Source organism: Hirundo rustica, chromosome 11, assembly GCF_015227805.2.
Source record: "Hirundo rustica isolate bHirRus1 chromosome 11, bHirRus1.pri.v3, whole genome shotgun sequence".
NCBI classification, from domain to species: domain Eukaryota; kingdom Metazoa; phylum Chordata; class Aves; order Passeriformes; family Hirundinidae; genus Hirundo; species Hirundo rustica.
The window spans coordinates 12,033,534-12,056,102 of record NC_053460.1 but is presented as its reverse complement, the minus strand read 5'-3'; the positions used below and the strand labels follow the sequence as shown (position 1 = coordinate 12,056,102).

At 41.7% G+C, this 22,569-nt stretch overlaps 2 long non-coding RNA genes across 2 annotated transcripts in view; both read right to left on the bottom strand.

The window, feature by feature from the left end:
• Positions 1-6,287: 6,287 nt before the first annotated feature.
• LOC120757845 (uncharacterized) overlaps positions 6,288-22,569 on the bottom strand; it is a 126,138-nt gene continuing 109,856 nt past the window's right edge. The window contains exon 5 of the long non-coding RNA XR_005702692.2: positions 6,288-6,743. This is a non-coding gene — a long non-coding RNA (uncharacterized LOC120757845). The remainder of the gene's footprint in view (positions 6,744-22,569) is intronic.
• Positions 9,045-20,996, bottom strand: LOC120757846 (uncharacterized). Its single transcript, XR_005702693.1, has 3 exons — positions 20,831-20,996; positions 20,506-20,667; positions 9,045-9,234 (listed from the first exon to the last, which is right to left on the bottom strand). It is a non-coding gene; the product is annotated as an uncharacterized LOC120757846 (long non-coding RNA).

Sequence of the window (22,569 nt, the reverse complement as noted above, 5' to 3'; positions counted from 1 at the left end):
TAGCACCTGGTGCTGAAAGGGAAACCACTGAAAAGTGGCCCTAGCTACCTGGAATTTTCCTGGATGGATTTTATTTTTAAATGCTTAGTACACCACCTTACTAACCCTAGTGAGCAGCTCCTGGAATAATGCTGTAGCTTCACTCCTGAATCTGTCTAGAAAAACACTCAGTCCTATCCAGCATTTGTAGGTTTGCCTTTTATGTATTTATTTTCCTGAGTATTTTAATAGTAAATAAATAAAACCAGTGGTGAAAATAGAGAATGAAGTCCTACCTCGGCATGCAAAAGGAATGCTGCCAATTTAAGTGATTTTAAAATCTTCTACCTTATTAAAGAAAAACAAACAAACCAACCTACAAAAAAAAATCAAAAACAAAACCCAAAAAACACCCCCCACACCCCCCCAAAAAAAACCCCTCGAACCCTTGTAAAACTAGATGCAAAAGCTATTTTTGGGAAGCAGCTGCTGTGAAGGGTCGGTTTGTGGTTTAAGCTGGGCTTCCCACGAGCCGTAGGGGACGGATGCTGTGTGTGACTCCCGGCGCCCCCCTCGGGCCGTCCCCGCCGCGGCCACACGGGGGCAGTGCCGGCCCCGCCTGCGCCCGGCCCGCGCTCGGCCGGGGGCGACGGGCCCGAGGCCTCGCTGGGACCCCGCTCTGAGGCGCGGCCCGGGCGGGCAGCGTGACCCACAGTCAGGGCGGGCACTGTGACCCACAACCCGTGTGGGCAACGTGAGGCGCAGCCGGTGCGGGCAGTGTGACCCACAGCCCGGGCTGGCAGTGTGACCCACAGCCCGGGCCGGCAGAGTGACCCACAGACCGGGCCGGCAGAGTGACCCACAGCCTGTGTGGGCAGTGTGACCCACAGCCCGGGCCGGCAGAGTGACCCACAGACCGGGCCGGCAGAGTGACCCACAGCCTGGGCTGGCAGTGTGACCCACAGCCCGGGCTGGCAGTGTGACCCATAGTCCAGGCTGGCACTGTGACCCACAGCCCGGGCTGGCAGTGTGACCCATAGTCTGGGCCTGCACTGTGACCCACAGCCTGTGTGGGCAGTGTGACCCATAGTCCGGGCTGGCACTGTGACCCACAGCCTGTGTGGGCAGTGTGACCCATAGTCCGGGCTGGCAGTGTGACCCATAGTCCGGGCTGGCAGTGTGACCCATAGTCCGGGCCGGCACTGTGACCCACAGCCCGTGCGGGCAGTGTGACCCATAGTCCAGGCCGGCGCTGTGACCCACAGCCTGTGTGGGCAGTGTGACCCATAGTCCGGGCCTGCACTGTGACCCACAGCCTGTGTGGGCAGTGTGACCCATAGTCCGGGCGGGCAGTGTGACCCACAGCCTGTGTGGGCAGTGTGACCCATAGTCCGGGCTGGCACTGTGACCCACAGCCTGTGTGGGCAGTGTGACCCACAGCCTGTGCTGGCATGTGACCCACAGCCCGTGCGGGCAGTGTGACCCATAGTCCAGGCTGGCACTGTGACCCACAGCCTGTGTGGGCAGTGTGACCCATAGTCCGGGCTGGCACTGTGACCCACAGCCTGTGTGGGCAGTGTGACCCATAGTCCGGGCGGGCAGTGTGACCCACAGCCTGTGCTGGCAGTGTGACCCATAGTCCGGGCGAGCACTGTGACCCATAGTCCGGGCTGGCAGTGTGACCCACAGCCCGTGTGGGCAGTGTGACCCATAGTCTGGGCTGGCACTGTGACCCATAGTCTGGGCGGGCAGTGCGACCCACAGCCCCAGGCCAGGCGTGCTGGCCCCGTCTCACTGCACTGCTTGTGCCCATCATGGAAAACTGGATCCGAACGGTGCCTGTGTCTGAGTGAGGAAAGCAGATACTATTGGGAGATGCAAAATGCCAAGGAAATCTTAGGGTAATTGCCACACTCTGATGAAAGCTGATGAAAAACTATGTCAACAACACGAATGTAGTAATAATTTTCCACACCGAACCTCTCATGCTAAATGAAGTGTCACAGAGGAAAGCCCAGCGCTCCATGAGGACAGCTCTGGCCGAGGGAGCCGAGCCTGGTGGTGTGGCTGCAGCTCAATCTCCCTCGGCCCCCAGGCTCTGCAGCAGCACCCTGCTCCCGGCCAGCTCAGGAACCGTGCCCTGGACCAGTCCCACTGCCCCTGGGAGCTGCTGCAGGCTCCAGGTTTTAATGACAAAAATAAAACCACCATCCCCACCAAAAAACAGCCTGCATTTTGTGTTATCAAATCATTAATTTTAGTTAATTGACAAAAAAAAAAAAAGTTTTTCTGGATCTAACTCTTCCTTATATGTATTAATAACTGAAAATGGAAATAATTCCATGTGTGTATTTTCTGTCTCTGGCTCTCCCTGACTCTCCATGGCCCCATTTGGTTGCTGGTGCTGTACTGGGGCTGTGGAGCCCCAGCAGGAGCTGCCCACCCACACTGACAGCAAGGCAGGCCTGGCTTCACCACCTGCTCTGCAATACTTCCTACACCTTTAGCTTTCTAATTTTTGATGAGTCTTTGCTTTCCATCCTCTTTGTCCTTCATTTTTCAGCTGATTCCTTGTTTCATGAAGCAGAGACACCTGGGAATGTAAGGATAATTGTAGAGAAGTTAAAATTATATGTATTTTTAAACGCTATATAAAATGGCTGCATTTACCTACACTTTGTAATGAGACCAGTTTGACTCTGCTAGTGCTTATGTGTGAAGATGTTATTCACTGGGTAACATCTCACCTTCCACACTGCGTGCTGGGGTATTTTTAACAATGCAAACTTCCCACCTATCAAAGTAATTTGCAAAGGTAATTTTGTTTCTACTCATCTATTAAAATAAATCAATGAATAAATAAATTATAATGCAGCAATTAAATGTATAATGAGATGGGCAACAACTATTAATAAATGCAGAGCTAGTTGCCCAAAGGTGAACAGACTCCCCCTCTCTTCTTACAAGTCAGGTAATGATCTTTCTATAATGGAGAAACAAGCAGCTGTTAAACATGTAAATGAAACCAAGGGATAGATGAGTTCACACTATAATACTGTTCTTCAGCCCCATTATTATTGTTACATTATCGGTTCTTCTGTGACTTTTCCTCTGAATATTTAAAGACAGGGAGGGGATATGTAATTATGCTCAAACATCCTTCTGCCAAGTGATTGACTGAATGAACTCAACCCTGTTGCTGAGGAAGGAGTTGGCTCCCTTCAGCAGCCTAACTGGTACAGGCTGAGTTTTATCCCAGCAGAGCCTTTACAAAACCAGTGGTGATCTTCTGGATACTTCAAAGGAAAGTGCTGAAATTTCATGAAGGGTAGAGATCCCTTTAAAAAAAAAAAAAAAAAATCCAACAAATTTGCATTGTTAAATGTCTAATCTAAACAAAATTATACAAGTAGAGTTTAAACTAGTGTATCTTCGCATGTTAAATATGGCTGTGAATTGTAATATCACTGCTTCTCTCAGTATTTGATATTGCTATAAGGAAAAGCAGCATACAGTTTCCCCCCTGAAGTCTTGTTCCTGTAGTAGGCATGCTTGGGGATCCTTCATGTTTCTTCAATTCACACCCATCCTCAATATCTTTTTCCTCTTCAATTTTAATTGTCAGAGAAATACTGTTTCATTGGAACCCCTTTATTTCTTTCTTCAACAGCCACCCTGGTGAATTCCTTGTCATTTTACTCTGGCTCTTTCCTGAGCGTGTGCTCCTGCTCTCTATCTCTCTGTGTCACCTGCTGTGTTTGTGTTTACCCACGTGCTTTACCATCCGACATCACATTATTCCAAAAACTTGTTTTCAAAAAAATGGTTGATGCATTGGGGATTGCCTCAGTCTGAGCTGTCTCTGCCACCCCATTAATGTGGGGCTGAGGAGATACAGCATTGCCCAGGATATCAAGCTGTTCATCTAAAACTTTCTTATATTTAGAAGAGTACAGGTATCCCTCCCAGCCCCCCATACAGTTTGAGAATTTCAAGGGCAGCAGTTGGTAGAGAATTCAATGAAGCTCCAGTGGTTGATTTATTGTAATAGATGGCAGGAAACAGAATTATCTTAACAAATTAGTTTGGCTGATGGGAAAGCTGGCCAGCAGATAAGGGGCAGTGCTGATGCCTGGCCTGACCCGCACATGCCTCTGATAGAGTTTCACCAATTCGCAGTTCGGGATGAGTCACTGCGCTGAGCAGCAAGTGCTCAGGAAGAACAAACAAAGCAGGATGTGGCACGAGATGCACTCAGTGTGCTCCCTGGAGGCGCTGTCCTTGACACTGCCCAGCTGCCCTGTGGTTTCTGGGTCAGGTGAGAAATTTTGTCTGATCCATTCATCATTTTATACCATTGAGGCATTCAGGAAGAGGCTGTTTCACAGAAAAAGCTGGACAAGGCTTTTAATTGAGTACTGCATTCAAGAGTATTTATCAACCCAAATTAAATGATTTATTTGGCTTTTCACTGCTGCACCTCTCTGGCTCTTTAAAGCCCAGCAGCAGCTGGATGAGGGGGCCTATGGCAGTGACTTATGGAGATTTTGCTAAAGGTTCATAGTTTTATATGGGCCTTTCATACAGACAGAATACATTTAACTCTCTCCAAACACTGTCTACTCCCACTCCCGTTTATACAGGAAAAAACAGGACCCTTAAAGCCTTGAATAAATTCATAGTTTATTCTATTTAGCACTGAATGCAGATGTGTCTGCAGTAGGGCACAAAAGCTGTTTAAAACCAGGCAGGAAAAAAAAAAGATACATGCAGATATAAAAAGCTCACATTTGAGAGGAGTTCAGTTGTCACTAACTGCGCACACATATGTTGTGTGTGTCTTTGTGTCTGTGTGGTTGAGAAGCACAATTGTCATAAAAGGAAGCAAGGCCTTTCCTGCCATATTTCCCCTTGCTGGAGCTCCCTGGAGCAGGATGGTCAGGATGGGAACTCTTGGACAAAGCCTTCAGGTGACATTGTTGGTGCATTGCTGTACAAGGTGCTCAGAAGACTTTTTTTTTTTTTTTTTTTTTTTTTTTTTTTTTTTTTTTTTTTTAAGCAGGCACTGGATGTACATTTGATTTTATTTTGGGCTGCTGAGGATGGCAAGAATTTTTTCAGTTCAAACTCTGACTTTGTCAGCAGACCCCAAAGGATCCTCCTCTGGAAACTGACAGTTTTAGTATCTTTCATCCTTGGGAAGCAAGTGCCTTCCATGCCCTGGAAGTTTGCTCAGAGATGTTGACTGGGACCTCACAGATGAAAGTGCTGGAATTTAATGGAGCAGTTGATTCTAGGCGCCAAGTCCCCATAAGCTGAAAAGTGCAGAGTCGTGGAACACCTCATGGCAAGAGCAGGCTGAGAAATGGACACTTGGTGCCAGTAGGTGCTAAAGCCTTGACCCCTGTGTGCCACCCAGATTAACATATTCATCAAGGGTGTCTAGGAAAGAGTTTCACACTCCTGGTTAGTAGAACTAGTCCTGTCTTTGCTTGGCTCCTGCAGCCAGAACCTACAGCCACCTCTTCACTCTTGTGACAAGGGTGAGGAAATTAAATTATAAACACGGAGAAAAATACTATGATAAACATTGGGAGGGAGAGGGGCAGGGAGAGAGGGACGGGAATGAACCCTTTCTGCAAGGTAAGAACTCAGTGATAAATAGATCTGTGCATATTTCCCAGTCTCATTCCTCACTTGCCAAGTCTGATGCTATTTTCATTAGGCCATGTTACCATACATGTCATTTTATACAAAGGTGCAGTATATCACAACTGGAGGTTGAGGTGCTTGTAGTGAACACAAATGAGCTTGTAATGGTCCATCTGCTTTGATTTTATTTAGTGATCCCTCAAGGGCTGGGAGCTAGAGTGAGAATAACAATGCTTCAACCCATCTGCTATTGTAGTACCAGCTCCAGTTGAATTATCACATGTTCTGAGTGGCTGGCATATGCTGTGACATAAAGCCACAAGAAAGTGTTGCTCTCCAGCTGTTGTGTTGACAAATACTTTTCAGCCAGTCATTAAGTTCAGCTCAATAACCAGGGGGAAACTGCAGCTAAAAGTTGATTATTATTTTATTTTATTTTAAGCATTAGAAATCACTAGTACAATATATTTTATTTAAAAATATGTCACTAAGGGCACACATTGTATATGAGCTCTAACAATAAAAAATTCTCTGTGATGCCCATAAATTTATGTGTTATAGGATTGGATGGGCAGCTCTGTAACCGACAGTGTAAATCTCAGTAATGAGGCTCTGGCTAACCTTGTTTAAGCAGCAGCACATCTCAAGAGGTGTATGTATAAACTTGCTGGCCTGGTAGTGCCATGGGCCATGAACAGGTCTGACATGGAAGGAACAGCTCGGGAAGAGACTGTGATCTGAGGCCCATGCAGGGATAGATAACCAGACTGGCTTTAAACTGAGGAGGAAAGTGAGGCAAGACCTACACAGACAGGTACCTCATGGGTGCAACAGGTTCAGGTGGCCCATCTGGCACTGCACCTCGTCTGGGCTGCAAAGTGTCACTGCTAAAAGTGGCCACTAATTTGGCCTTTACTCCTTTGCTCTCGGTGGCCTCCTGAAGGGCTCAGGTCACTCTGGAGGCACCCCAAGTTGTGCCCACACAGAACACTTGCTCCAGAGCAAGTCTTAGAAGAGTGTTTGTGGATCTCTGTTGACAAGACTCAGACGGTCCCCTTGTCCTTCCTCTCTCCACCCTGTCCTCTCAGGGCTGCTGGAATCCACCACTGAGCCTGGGAACAAAATAAAAGACATTTCCCACAGGTTCAAAGGCTAATGCACAGACAGATGTAAGAGGGAAAGGAGATGTTCCCTGCTCTGGCTGAGAGAACATTCTTTCTTCCTGCAGGTAGTACACCCAGGGACAGCACACGCCTTTTGGGCACTGCCCACCGTCCAGCAGGCACCAGTTCAATGAGAACAGAGCCAGTAGAATCTCCTTTTGATATTCCAAAACACTCTCCAGAATTCTCATCCCTAAGCTAAGCCATCCCTGAGGCAGGGGAAGGGTTTGTAAGGGGTACAACAGAGCACCCTGAGGGATGGTGCCGGGTCCCAGCGCCCCAGGAAGGCCAGGAGGGCTCTCTGGGGCTCTGGTGCCCCTCTGTTTACCGTAGCACTGGGGAGGCAATTCTTAAATACAACTTGCACTCCTATTTTCCCTCAGAAAAACAATGGGTGCTGTTCACACCGAAGCATTTCAGCTCTAGAGGTTTATATTTCCTATTGTACCCACAGACCCGTGGGTGCCAGCTGTCGCTGGTGCTGCCATTGTGTTATGATCCCCTGGCTGGTGCAGGAATCGTTGATTACGTTGCCTTTTGAATCAGTTGATTACCATGAATAATAGGCCAAAAAGGCTGTCAGCATTTTGACTTTAACTATAACTGTTACAATTAATTATGGGTTTAATTAGCATATATGCCTAGCAGTAGAGAATATAATACTTCGTGGGTAACAGATGATCCTGCAGCTGTAGCATAAAGTGTGATACAGGTTGGGACACAGATAGTTATTAATAAATGCCTTCTATTGTTTGAGGTCCTTATTTATACAAATTAGCAAGCACGACATAATCAACCCAAACTGTATAATTTATAATAATTGATTTCATTTTGACTGACCACCAGTCGGCCTACTACATGCCCTCAGAAGAAAAATAGCCCTATTAGGATAAGTTTAATCCTAAACATAGCTAATGAATCCTATTACTTTAAGGTCATATTTGAAGCTTTTGTTAATTGTCAGAACCATTTTAAATTGATTAGAGTTAAATTAAATCAATGTAATGTTTAGAAAAACAATATTTCTAATGGATGAGGCCAAGCTGACCTCGAATAAACATATTTATCAACCGATTTCAGTGAATGAGAAGGCTAGCAGCTGGGCTCATAATTCATGATTGTCTATAATATGGGAAATGTCACTATCTAGGCCATTAATTATGTCAGGTAATAAATCTGTTGCTCACAGTTGAGCATTTGCCAGTTGGGGTAACGACCCCCTCAGCAAGGTTATGATGTTTAGAGACTCTCTCCTTGCTAAACCCACATTTTACAACAGCAGAACAACTGAATGTAACTTTGAGGAGAATGAATGTGGTCTTTCCATGGCTGTCAATTACCTGACAACATGCCAGATTGTGATAGCTTAGTATGGAATCAGCATTTGAAATAACAAGAATGTTCTATAAGGAAAAAGTTTAGCTGCACTATATAACTACATTTTCCAGGCTGGAAAGGTCAGCTATTAATAGTTCCTTACAGGCCAGTGCTAAGTGACTGATTTCAGTAAATATATCATGTGGCAAAATGTATAATGCTAATAGAAATATTGGCTTTGTACAAGTTTGAGAGTGTGAGAAATTCAGAATGGGTTAACATGAACGGGGGTACAAGCTGCAGGTAACGATGGCTACAGTTTAATACAACAGGATATAGGAAAAAAGATACACAGAAGCAAGATCAGTTTAATCATGCATTGAGGAGCTTAGGTCTGGCATTATTGCAGACAAATGACAAAAAACATCTGCTCCCTGTTCAATATCTTGTCAAAAAAAATAGAGCAAAGATAAACTCAATTTTCATAAAAACAGGGTGAGAAAATAGTAAAAAAATGGCGCAGTAGTAACCAGGAAGGAAATTGTCATTTTTATCACAGAAGTATATAAGTAATGAATATAATAATTCAATAGAAAAAGGCCAGGATAAGTGATTAAAGGCTCACTAAATTAAAAAGAATCTGAAACAGATGAAAAAAATATTCCTAAAATGTTTTGGGCTGCTTTACTGATTCCCTGGAACTGGTCTTTCCATGTTGCCTGTTGGTACAAGATGCTGTCTCCTGGTCTCCCCCTGAACCGACCCTGTCTTTGCAATCCCCTTCCTGCAGGCTGCTCTGCTTTTGGAACATCAGCTGGATTTGCATTTCAGGCTCAGCTGTAAGTTTCAACACTGAATTTGACCATTAGTACTAATAAATGGTCACATCCTGACAACATTAATCAAAAGTTAACACAGTCTCAGTCCTCAGTTTTGCACAGGCGAGGTGTGAGGCTCTAGCAGGCACACACTGCACTTGCTTGGACATGATCGGCACTTGGGCTTCATAAATTAGCTGTGTCTTCACTGAACCACATCAAATGCCTCTGAACAGCCACAAGTATGTCGTGAATTGGCCTTTTTCTGCCTTAAGTGTGTGTATCAACAGCTCCATGCAAAGCACCTGTGAAAATAAACATTTAATACAAGTTGTAAACTTACATATATTATTAACAACAGATAAATAAAAGGGCCTTTCAGTCACTATATAAAAAATAGTTTCTTGTGAGGAGAAGAAAATACAGGTGCTTTCTTGACTTCAAATCTCTGGCAGATACTTTGCTGACGCTACTTGAAATTAAGCATTTAAATAGAAATTGGTTCTATTTGTGTATAAATTATCAGCAGGTTACGAAGAACACAAGAAAATCAAACACTCAGCTGTGAAAGTGCACTGGAGAGCTGCTTTAGGATATTAAGACAATGTGTGTGTGTCTTTGTGTGAGAAAGAATAAGAGACTGTGTTTTTATGGGTGTATGTAATTACTTTTTCATTTCTTGGGCAAAAGCTCTGTGTGTGTGTGTGTGTGTGTGTGTCTTTTCCTTTATGGCAAGGAAAATTGCTCTTCTAACCTGTCTTCAAAATGTAATAACTTTACTTGCAACCAACCACTGTAGACCTGGACTGGACTCTGAATTATTACTGTGAGTTGAAGCATTTCTTTAACAAAACTGAGTCCTTTAATATCCCCCACCTCTGTTATTAGATGGACGAATGAATTTTACTTTGAACATAACATGTGGCATTGTCTGAAAATTGCCAGTATGAACTGAAGTTGGCAGGTATTTTCTTGCTCTCCTCGTCAGTGATTGCCATTTATTATATGTTGCACCTTTATCTGTCAAATACCGCAGAGCGCTATATTGATTTGTGTCTGCCGCAAAGCAAAGGTCACTTTGATCAACATACTACAAAACCAGAAAAAGTAGGGTTCTGACATTTCATTACCTGGGAAAAAAAGGACTAAAATAAATAAGAATATGTTTGAGAACAGAGCACTTCAATATCACAGTGTGCAGTAACTGTAATTAACAAAAGAACTGCTCTATTGAGGTTAAAGAGAAAAAAAAAAAAAAGAAGGCAGGTTTTCTTCCAGTGACTGCTCTTTACATGACTGAGTCTGTAACATTACAGCTGTGATCTTACTGAAGGGTTACGTTCATTACAAATCAAATACGTTTTGCTTCTCAGATTCAGACTTTTAACGAGCGATAAAACTCTGGAAGTCTTTAAGGATTGGGGAAGGTTTTATAAAACTTTTAATTTTAACTGAGAAACCGTAATCAGACTGGGGACTTTTTATCCTATACCCGGATGAGGATGTGATCTCTACGTTAGGAGTGCACAATCTGAAGAGATGAATCAAAGGAGACAGAACTGGACCCACTGTTGCAGTGGAGGTGGAGCCATAAAATAAGACCATATCTTATCTCCATTTTCTAATTCTAGTTCCCAAGAGCAGGGTTGTCTTTAGGAACTAGCACACAAAATTATGATTTGAGAGGAAAGTGGTGTTGCAGGTGATGTAGTTTTGTTATTTTCCTTCCTGCCCAGTGTCTTTCAGGTGCCCCCTACATTTTGCTTCACTGGGATCAGCAGACACTTTACATTGTGTAAATAAAATGGGACCTAATTGCTGTGGAAATTTTTCATTTTGTCAGAAACTTTAGTTTTTATTTTGGGAATCTGCTCTTCAGTGTAGTTCCTCATCCCTTTCCGAGTAGATCCTGCAAAAACACCTGTCATTTTTCCATAAGGAACTTAGTTTTCCTAATAAACATAATAATATAGCAGTTTGATGCTATAGCAGCACCCTGGTGCCCTCAACATGCTTCTGGTATTTCAGATCCCTGGTTTTTCTAAACAGAAAAATGAATCTTGCAAGTGCTGCTGCTGTACCTGAACACAGGTGTCCAACTGGCCAGGCTGCTCTCCCCTCATTACTGCTGGGAATTTTTTTTTTTTTTTTTTCTGTTTTCTCAGTGTTCAGTTCTTCACCTGAAGCCACATTTTCATGGAAACTCGGCAAGCAGTGACACCTCAGAGTTTTGCTGCACCTCCGAGCAGTAGGGTGCACATCACAGCTTGCATGGCATATGGCAGTGCTTATCATGTCAATAACAAAGTCTGAATAATGCAATTCTTGGTTGTAATTATCTTTTATTATTATCAAGGGTCATTCCTGGGCTCTTCATCCTTTCATCTCATGTGGAATTTTGAGCTTCCTTATTAATTAAATAGCCAGTGTGATTGAATTAGCCAATCAGCTCTGCCCGAAGGGATGAGCACTGATCCAAACAAAGGGCTTGATTCCACAAACCTGTTGCTGTGAGGGAGCCTTGCAGGGAGCTGGCTGCCAAGAGTGGGCTCCTAGGACTTGGCAGACCCAATCCCAGTTAATTTGCAATCATTAGACCAGGTAAAAATTTCCACTTGGATACTTTCCTACTAGGAAATAATTTTATCAAGCATGAAACTTTCACAAGTTTGTTTGATTTTATTAGATGTGTTTGAAAATTATCACATTATAAATAATAAACACTGTATAGTGTTCTGCTGTTACAATTTTTTTCTCAGAGTCATATAGCAATCTTAGATTTGTAAAATTTAAGGTGAAAATGGGAACAAATCCTCCTAGCATTAAGAAAGGAGTCCTGACTGTTCCCACGTATTGGAAGAGTTTTGCTGTAAAATCCTGTATCGCAGAAAACGTCCCACTAATAACAAGATTAGTCTCTGTCTTCAACAATTACTCAACCAGACAATGTATGTTCCCTGCTCCTAAACCACAGATTAAAATCCCACATGGCAACAGGGCTATGCATCCCTTAAGTATCTGTGCCTGAAAGGCACATTGGAAATGTATGCAAATGCAGCTCATCTCTATCCCGCTCCACTGTTCTCATTCCCTTTTTTCCTTCCTTTATCTTGACATGTTTACTATTTCTTCTACACTGTGCTTCACTGAATAGCAGATCAAACTTCAAAGCAACTTTTAGTTTGAAATTTGTTTCCAAGCTCCTAAGCTATTCTTTTTCTGACAGCAGTGGATAAGAAATTGTCACTACCACTGGTGACATGTCATCGAGAGATACAGGAATAACAGATGGGCAGCGCTGAGATAACAGGAAGTAACTTCTTTAAAAGATTGTGTTGACATCACCAACTATGAGAGCAGAGGTAGAATGACCCCCAGAAGGGAATCCAATCTGCTCAGGTCTTTCTGAATCACAGGTGTTTGTTCTTATTTATTTCCATAAGCAGATCTTGTTGGATCTAAAATTATCTGAAGCTTTAAAACAGCTACGTTAGAATTGGTGGTAACTATTAATGGGGATTAAGAAAAGGATGAATGGACTTAGTCACTAACTTCAGTGTTTTAAATGATACCGTTAAAGTGATAAAAATATCATAAAAGATAAAATGATTGCTGATGTTACTGGCGTAACTGAATGCCATTAATAAGAGTCAAGATTCCTTGATTGCAATGTGAGATCAATGGGTTATGACATTTTGATGACAGGCTGATGGATCTGACTTTCCAAATGAAGAATGATTGATTATGACTCCTCAAAAGTATGGCTCATTATCAGCATATCTAGGCAACTCTTGACACCCACTATACATAACACCTATTATGGAATGTCAAAAGTCTTCGCTTTGGGTGCGTAGCCATGACTTCTGAGGAAATTAATTGTTCTTCTTACTGCAAGATACTATAGCATATTGCATGAAATAAAACAGGGCCTGGTATCTACAATGAAAGCAGCACAGAAGACAAGAAAAAGAGTGATTTTTTTTTTAGCCCTCAGTGCATTTCATATCTAACAGATGGTCCACAAGTCTATAAGAAACTGGTACTTCCTGATGGCAGTAGGAAAATGATATAAAGCATGACATTTGCTTTATATCTTCATTTGCTGCATTCTATAAAAGTCTAAAGCTTTGTCTTCCCAACCATGGATGAAGCACAACTATAGGAAAAAAGATTTCTTGATTTCAAAGAGACCTGCATTAGTGCTAATTACATTTGAAAGTCCCCTGCTATACTACATTTCATATTTTAAATCTTAAAAATATGTGCTAGTGTTTTATTTATGGTACATGACAGTCCAATTCAAAGTTTTGGTCTAGGGAGTAAATTTGTTATGTAAAATTGTTGTAGAGTGGATAACATGGATGCTGTCATGGACAATGTCTCAGATGCAGGGAATTGTTATGGTAATAAAATAGTGCCTGAACTGTCTGGCCCAATGCCTTTTCCTGTACTGAGTGCTACTTTTGGAAGAAGCTTATATTACAGAAGAAATCTAAGGCTAAATGTAATTTTAAAAAGGTATGCTAAACGTGGTCTGTTAATCAATGTGTGGTGTTGTCTCCTTCAGAATTCTTTGAAAAGCTCTGGGCCACTGGAGGAAAATCACAGCAGAAGTTTTTACCTGCCTGACAGAGTTAAAACAGCAAAGAGCCAGGAAGAGACAGATTTATCCAGGGAGACAGAGCACCAAACCACCCTCTGCTATGAGCTTCTGAATCACTAGATGTAGATATGCAGAATTTCAAACAGGCATTTCAAACAGTTTCAAACCACCATTTTAACATTATATTAATTTGGCTTGGGGCACATCATAATGTATTGATTTTCTATCTAGAACACTAAGACATTAGACAATTACAAGTTCAAGAATATTACTAATTCTGCCAAGTCTTTCCAATTATTTTGTCTCCCAAAGGAAAAAGGATACAGAAAAAATTCATACTGAGAAAATTACCTCTTTTCACAAAAAAAAAGAAAAAGAAAAAAAAAAAAAAAGTATTTTGAAGAAATATTCTTTTAAACCAAGGAAGGATCAGCTGAAAAATAATTCTTTTCCCCTACTGGAAAACAGTTAGTGTCTGGCTAAAATAAGGTGCCATTTATTCAGGCAGGGATTTACCTTGGAGTGCTCCTGGTAGGAACTGGACTTGCACCTGTGGATCAGCTTTGGAATAATCAAGTCTTAAAAATAGCTAATAATTACTTAATAAATACCAAATTCCTCTCTGCTTTGGAAGGTCAGTGAATTCCCAGGTGACTCGTGATGTAGGCTCACTGTTTCATGTCCGTGCCACAATGGTGCTGGAGGAGTGGCAATTTCCAGCTCTTCCGGATCTCATGGGCTTGCCATTTCATGTGACAAAGCAGGAGGGCTCTGCTGGACTTGGAAGGCACATTCACATCCGTGGTGTTGACTGACAGGTGAGTCACAATTTGCTCCTCTCTGACCTGGGCCCAAGCACACTGAACGAAGATCCCAGTTCCACTTCGGTCTGTTCTTGTTTGATGTCTGCACTGACTGGGGCAAGTGATTACACAAATCACATGTCAATGGGCATCTGTCCTGGATCTCTGCTGCTGGAACATCCCCAGCCAGTAACACCCAGAATTTCAGTTTGTATAAATCAGTGTAATTATGAGTGTGTGTTTTCAGGAGAGCCACTGCTTTGTGCTCTACCAGATCTTAAGAAATTTCCTAACGCTATGTCACCATATCAACTGCAGAGAAATCCTAGTAAGCAAATATTGGATCAAGGACTAAGTGGCAATTCAGAGTCATAGGACTTTATGCTCCTGTTTTTTTAATTCAGTTTCTTTTCTGGGAAAAAAATACAGAATCTGCCCAGATCCAGTAGATTTGATGTGATGAACAGTTCATAATCTGCTAACTGAAGCCTTCTAAGCAGATTATTGATTATCAAATTTAAACCAAAATATTTCTCCATCCTTAATGGAGACGTCTGCTACAATTTAATAGGTGAGCTGCAGAATATTAATAGTGGGTTTGAAGAAATTGCCCTGTGTATCTCCAGAATTCCCTGTTGCTTGTCCAGCTGTGGCAGTATGAATGGTTTACACTGTTGTCCATAATTTTTACAAACAGAAAGAGGCTGAATCTGTTTACAGCAGCTACAGCACTGGAGCTCCTGGAGGAATGCAGAGGGCTGCAGGGAGCTCCCCCAGGAGAATTTGCAGGCTCCTCTTGCACCCCTTCCCATCTGTTTGCTTCTCTGGTCACCAAACTGTCCCCTGGGAGATCTTCACCTGATATCTGCTGTCAGAGGGTGCACTGTCCTTCCAGAGCAGTGTGCCTGGTGCTTCACTTAGGAAGTCCCTAAGACAACGGCAAAAGTCTTCAGAATAAATTGCTAAAATTCAACCACGTGCCATTTCTCCTTGAGTACTTCCCTTCCACCTGCACATCAATTATTTTTTAGTGATTCTCCCTTTTGATTTTACCTTCTGGAATAATTCTGTATGATTTTTATCTGCCAGAACAATGTTAATATTCAGTGAAGTTTCTGAAATGGCTGGTCATGTGGGGCAGATGAGGGTGGGGCTCACTGTGCTTTCCAGTATGAAGTACATTCATATGTACCAGTAAATTTTAATAATGGCAGATTTAGAAAAAAAACCCAAGTCCTCACCTTAGTGAGTGAGGTAGCTCATCCCTAGATGCCCAATCTCCAGTTTTAGGAAGTATGTATCTCTCAGACTTCCAGGCAAATGTGAGCCCAGGATGACCAAAGCAGATAATTGGATGTGCAGAGCACTTGGGACAATTACGTCATTGCCTTATTCATTCCTGTGAGGTGTTAACTCAGACACCCAGGAATCATAATTCAGATGTCACGAGGAGTTATTGAACTCCTCATATACGAAAGATCTGTACAATTTGCTGTGAGTGACATCTCAGTGTCACAAGGGGGTGATAGCTGGATGCTAATGCCACTTACTTGTTTCTAACCCCATAAAAAAAGAAAAACCTAGAAAATGTAATTTGTTATAGTAATGATTTTTTAAAATATTTTCAGATTGTAAGACGGTTTTGCACCTGGTGCTGTACAACTGAGGATCTAAACATGACCCTTTCCTCAAAAAGCTTTCAAAGAAAAACTGCACTAGCCAGAGAAAGATGGACTAACACAGTCCTGGTCAATATAGTAGTCTGTCAGTTAAATATTTGCTCATTTGCATGACATATAATGAGTGTAAGTTCTGATTAACTGGGCTTGGTTAGAAAGCTGGAAGAGTAGCACTGCCAGCAGAAGCTGGAGAGCAAGTCAAAGACAGGATAGAGCTGCGTAATTATCACAAGGGTTGGAGGCAAACAGAAGATTCTCCTATGCAGGAAAGTAGCTCCTGCTCTCTCCTCATCCTGATTCACATTTTGTGTTAGTATGAGGGTCTGAAGAAAGGAGGGAGAGTAGTAGCCTAAATTAAAACATAAAACTTTTGTGAATGTAACCAGGGAAGGCTTTCACCCCTGCATTGGTGATGCAATCTGGAAGAAGTGCTGCTTCTTAAAGAAGTAAAATGTAAGATTTGGAGAAAGAGGCCAATTTCAGTTTTAGGCCATTAGCTCTTATTTCATGAGAATTCCTTTAAGCCACCAATTCAGATCAATAAATAACCAGAAAAGTAATCCATGGACTACTACTCAGGCCACCACTTGAGTGTTTCAAGGATATAACTTAGAAATGTGATTTCCCCCACCCCCATCCCATCCCACAGAAAACTTGTGATTTTATGTGCTTTTTTATGCATGTATTAAACAAATGGCACAGCTGAATAGCTTTTCTTAAAAACTGGACATTCACCAAAAAGAAGTTTGCCAGCACAGACAATTAGGCTTTCTTCTTTTAACAATAGATTGACTGACTGGCACATTTGAAATGCGAGCGTATTTTTTATTCCTCCGTTCACCCTTTGAGCTGATAAACATGAACAATGGGAAACAGCTGGGACAGGAAAACATTTTAGTTTGTATTTTCAAAGCAAGCAAGAAATAAACCCATCAGTGGGAGCCAGATCACATCTTCTGCCTTAGGGGTAGTCAGCAATTGGGGGGAAAAATACGATCCATATTTTTAATCAAACATTACATATTTATTAATGTGCAGCTGGCCTATTGTGTGCATGATTTTTTTTTCTTTAACGCTGTGCTGCGTCCGTCAGCCTGACATTGTTCTGTAACTGACATTACTCTATAAGGATCTGGAAATGCACAGATTTAATAGGAATCATTGAGACAATTGCTTTCTGTATTATTAGGTCTGTGTGACGTAGGTACCATCTGAAATTCAATTTTAGAAGAAAAATAAGATATTGTTCTATCAAGGCAATTTTGTGCACCTGTGATACAGTAAGAACATACACCCCCATGCTCCTATTTTCCTCCACACTCATCTAACTTCACGGCCGTTTAATGATACGTGCCACTCTCTTGTTAAAAATGTTTGGCCAAATGTATTTTGATGCTTATTGAGATTAAACTTTCAGTACATCTCCCTGGTAGCAAAGGTTGGGCTGTTCATTAGTTGGAGGTTTGGCCTTGTCAGGTTCCATTGACTGCTGGTTAAAAGGATCACTTTATCATCATTTGTCTGCAATGGAGACAGTCTTTATTCAGCCTTGATTCCTCTGGGGTCACTGCTGTCATAACTTCACTTGCTTTATAATGCAGACCCCAGTTTCACAATCCCCTTAGGTAATTGTCTAATAGATTCAGTTTACCTTAATATAGGTAATATGTTATTTACAAAGAAATACAAGGGGAAGTAAGGGACAATATTGCTCAAAACATCCCCCTCCTAACCTACTCCTTGGGATCAATCATTTGGAAATTATGTTAAACTCAGTTCTCATTTTGAACCCAAAAGGGAAATATACCTTTTTTTCTGGGTTTTACTCTGATCCTTCAGCTGCAAATCTCTAGACTGAGCTCTCAGGCCTGGTTTTATGCTGGTGCAAGTTGAGATAACTGTAAATTTTGATAAGGCTATGGTGTTTTGGAGAACTAGGCCTTCATTTGCCCTTACGGTTCAGATCCTGCATATATTATGTGCTGAAATTATAGTTCAATTTAACTTGAAAAGTAAGTTTGATTTAAGGTCAGTGTGTTAACCTTTTGAGCCAAAACCCAGCAAGGGCAAGGATGGGCTACGGCTGCCCCTTCTTGTCCAAGGGGGGCACCCACCCTGGTGCTTCAAGGAGGGTCTCTCTTCCGTGGAGCTCTGCCAGGTTTGCATCTCTTGACAACGGAACTGCAAATGATACAATTTCCTCCAAAACAAGGCCAAAGAATCAGCTTGTCACAATTTGATTTAAGAAAACCTGAAATCTTTTTACGAACCTGGAAGAGCTCCATCGTGAGCATGGGAGAAGCCCATTTTTGGGTGCCTCGGTAACCAGAGCATTCCCCTTGCAGGTCAGCTGCTGCCTTTTTCAGAACCAGAAGCAGCTTGGCTCCCCAGAGGAGATGGGCTGAGCAATTTCCAATTTTGGTCTTCTTTAAAATTCTTAATAAAAATGAATGGAAAAAAATGGAGCTTGATTTTCACACTGGTACTACTGCCTTGACAAAGTGCTGGCAGCTGCAGTTATCTAAATAAGGTAAACTTCTCATATTTTTTCTTTGTATCTTTTAAGGATTACACAGAAACAATTGCATGCTTCACAGAAAGTAGTTGCCACTCTATGTTCTTAGTATTCCTACCAATAAAGATTTGCATTTCACTATTTTTCAGCAGGAAGAATAATGTTGCCAAAGTATTCAGAAAAAACATGTAACAGAGACAGCTCTACACCAAATTTCTAATACAGCCCTATAAGGGTCCAGACAGATCCCTCACTGAGGGTAACTGCCTAAGGGAGGCAATTTCAGAGACTTTAATCATTAACAGAAAACCTTGATGTAAAGTAAAACATAATGAAAAATAAACACTTAGTGGTGGGAGTTTAAACTTGAAGAGGGAAGTTGTACTTTTAATTTGTGGAAGTTTGTGGATGCTCAGATCCACAGAATGGTCCCACATCTTCCTCTGCAGGAGGATTCAAACACCAAATCCTGTCCACTATTCACTGACTGGTTATTTCTTTTTCAGAGTTTATCCGGAATGTGTCTGTATTTTTGAAACAAAACATGTACTCCATCAATGGCATTTTTTCACAGTAAAGTTTCTTTCAAATTCCACTCAGTCATACCTTTTGTGTGAGCTTATGCACCAGCATGTGTTGAATTTCCCAGCTAATATCTTAACTAGAAGCTGATTTCATTTGAGCTTCTAATTCAATGCCACAACTCATTGCACAGCAATATCTTAATTACAGTTGGAGATTGATAAGCAAACAAGGAAATGCAGCTGTAATGTTGTGGAAAGTTACCCTTTAATTATTAGCTTTCATTTATTCCCCCCCCTCCCCGCCCCCCACATATCTTCCATATAGTAAATTAATTCAAAATAGCTATAGAGGAAATAAACATTACATGGGGGGGGAAAAAAGCAACAAAAATCCCCACAACCCCCAAAGCAATCTTTTAAAGGATTGCATAAAAACTGGATATAAATGCCTGTTTCCATGTGTACTGCTGCACCATCCATGAAAACAGCCTTTAAGAAAACTCATCTTACAAAGGAAAATGTCACTAGATATAGTGTTGATCATTAGAAGCACTACAGTGCATTCGTCTGCTTGTACCCCACTTTGATTACTATACAGCAAAGATGGCCACAAGCACTCAGAAAGTTTTATTGAGGCTTAAATCTTCATTCAAATGATGTAAAGGGGCATTGAATGAAGATTTAGAACTCTATAAAGCTGCTTGGCAGTGTCTGTGGCAATCTATGCCACATAAAAACTGAAATGCTTCTACTTTCTTATTGAAACATTTCTACTGTAATTCTTTAATATTAGGTAGCAGCCACAGTGTTGGGACATTACCACATCTGGGAGTATTTCTCTTACCAAGGGTTTGCCTGCAATCAGTTGTGCAGGGTATTATAGAATGTTGACGTCTAGAACATAATGGAAGAGGAATTGTTACTGCAATTACATATTATTATGCTTTTCAGAAGATAATGCGGGTTCATTCATGTGAGTATTTTGAACTAGCAAATACCCTAATTGCTTACATGTCTGTTATAATCCTAAATCCGGTTGACATATCTGATGTACTGCTGCATTTTAATCTGGCCACTTGCACGTGTCCTCTTTATGATATTCCTCTGACCTGCATGACCTGTGCAAACAAGGAACACGAGCGTCTTGCATATTGCCTTTGCAGTTTTGGTCTGAGAAGCACCCAGGGGGACAGAGAGACGGAGCGCTGTAACCGAGTGTACTTATTTCAGGAATATAGAATTAGCCTGTGCAAGAGCAGAGTAAGTGCTAATGATCTGATTATGCTATAATGACAAATTTATGAAAGAGTGTGTGTACTGCTTCAGCTCTCCTCTCCCAACGTGTTGGATTGACAGAGGATGTGTGGCAAAGTATTCACCCGTTCACTTAACCAGAAAACAAAGGCAGATGATTAAGAAACATCAGTATTCTGAAGCAGCAATCAAACTGACCCTGCCGAGGAATGAAGAACAGCAAGCCCAGCCAAAAAGTGCTGCAGTTGTCTCGTGTTATAGCTGCAAGTGTACAGGCAGCGTTTTTCCACAGACTTTCCTGAGGCAACAAGCAGGGCCAGACAACAGCAGCTCACTCCACGGTGCTTACGGCAATCTCACCTGCACAGGGAGTGACAGAAGATGGTCAGAGAAAAGATGTGCTTTTAGAAATTCCTGCTTAATAATCCACTAGAGGGAGCTTATGTATAACCTCTGCCAGGCCAATTATCTCAGAACTTGTTTTGCATAATTAACAAAGATGAGGTAGCTGTGAGGGGGATACCTGCACTGCTGTTCTTTTCTTGATGTGTCATCCTGGAGCTCAGGAATGGCCCTTTTGGAATCTCCAGTTCTATCCAGAAGAGCAATTTGCTTTTCTCAGGTGGAATCAGCATTCTTGTTGGCATCACCTTCTGGTGGGATGGGATTTACCTTCCTCACTGACACACTGAAACCTGAGAAAAAACAGCTCCTGCTGAGTGAGGTCTTACACTTAAAACATTAGCAAAGCTTTACCTAACCTCTCCTCTGTTCTTCCCTGTTTCAATTCTGACTGTAAAACAATAATTCGGTAGCTATGGCTCCCACAGAAGTAACAGGCAAACTACCTGGGCTGAAGAATTTGCTTTCTGTCCGTTTCCGTAGGACGAGGCTTTGAGCACAGTGCTTGCCTGGCACTGCTTGCTTTCCAACTGGAAACTGTCCCCTTTCTCTGGGAGACAGCTGCTATCAAACTAGTGTCCTTGACAATATTTAACATGCAAACACCTGCAAATATTTCCTATAGTGTTAGCTAATAAAAAGTCAGGTTTAACTCTCATATCAGAAATATCAAAATTAGTTTAGCAGCAGAGATGTACTTGCAATTACAATTCTAGCTAAATCTAGACACAACACACTTTCAAGCTACATACCCACAGAGTACAGTCTAAGTAGTCAGATACACTATCAAAAAGCTTATCATAAAACTTGAAATTGCTGTATCCTTTACACTCGTTGCCTCTTTTTCTTTCTGTTTTTCTGTTGGAAGAGAAAACTTATGACTACACTTCAGCTGTCACCAGCTTTCAAGGTTATACTGATAGGAATGAGAAACATATTCCTAATCTGCATACCAATGCATTGAGAATGCAAAGGCAGGCTTTTTGCCATTGAATAGATGATGATAAGGTCTTAAGTCTTTTGAATTTCTTGTGTTGTACTTGTATTATCATATGATTTCTTAAGCCAAGAATGAATATGTAAATTTCTTGCCACTGACTTGCTCCAAAATAATGGACATTACACTTGCACAGTGGCAATTCAGAGTGTAAAATTGATTAATATTTGTTTTCAAAATGACATGCAATGATGTATGGATCCTTTTACAACTTAAATTAATACTTTAAAGAGATGAATGGTCTCTACAGAGGATGTTAAAGTTCAAGCTGAGAAATTTGCATATTTATATTACAACCAACTGATAATAATTGTCGAAACAGAATGTAATGTGGTTCGTTTTTCATTTTAATCTGGTTGTACTCAAACACAGGACCTCATTAACTTCCAGCAACTAATACAGCATTATCAGTCCCCATAAACCAGGCTTGCCTTGAATTTATGAATTTCAAAGACTATTTCCAGTGGTGAATCACTGTTAAACACTGGGTCAGTCACTAGCAGGTGAACTCCGTGTCAGATGCTATAGAAGCATGAATGTTACCTGGGCTAAAGTGCTGGAGGATCCCATGGCCAGGTGCCTACTTGTTGGCTGACACCAAAATTAAGGTGTGATATAATCATCTTGCCTTTGAAAGCTCACTGAAGGACAGTCTGGTTTCCTCTGGATGACCAAAATCAGGAAATCCAACTTCATTTATTTCCTATATTAAGCAGTATTCTTTAACATTAAAAAAAAAAACCAAACCCTCCACCTCCCCCCCAAAAAACCAAAAAAAAATGCCCCCCCCCCCAAAAAAAAAAACCCAACAAAAATGATCAAGAGATCTTTCACTGAGATATAAGTTTTGCAAAAGGAAAATA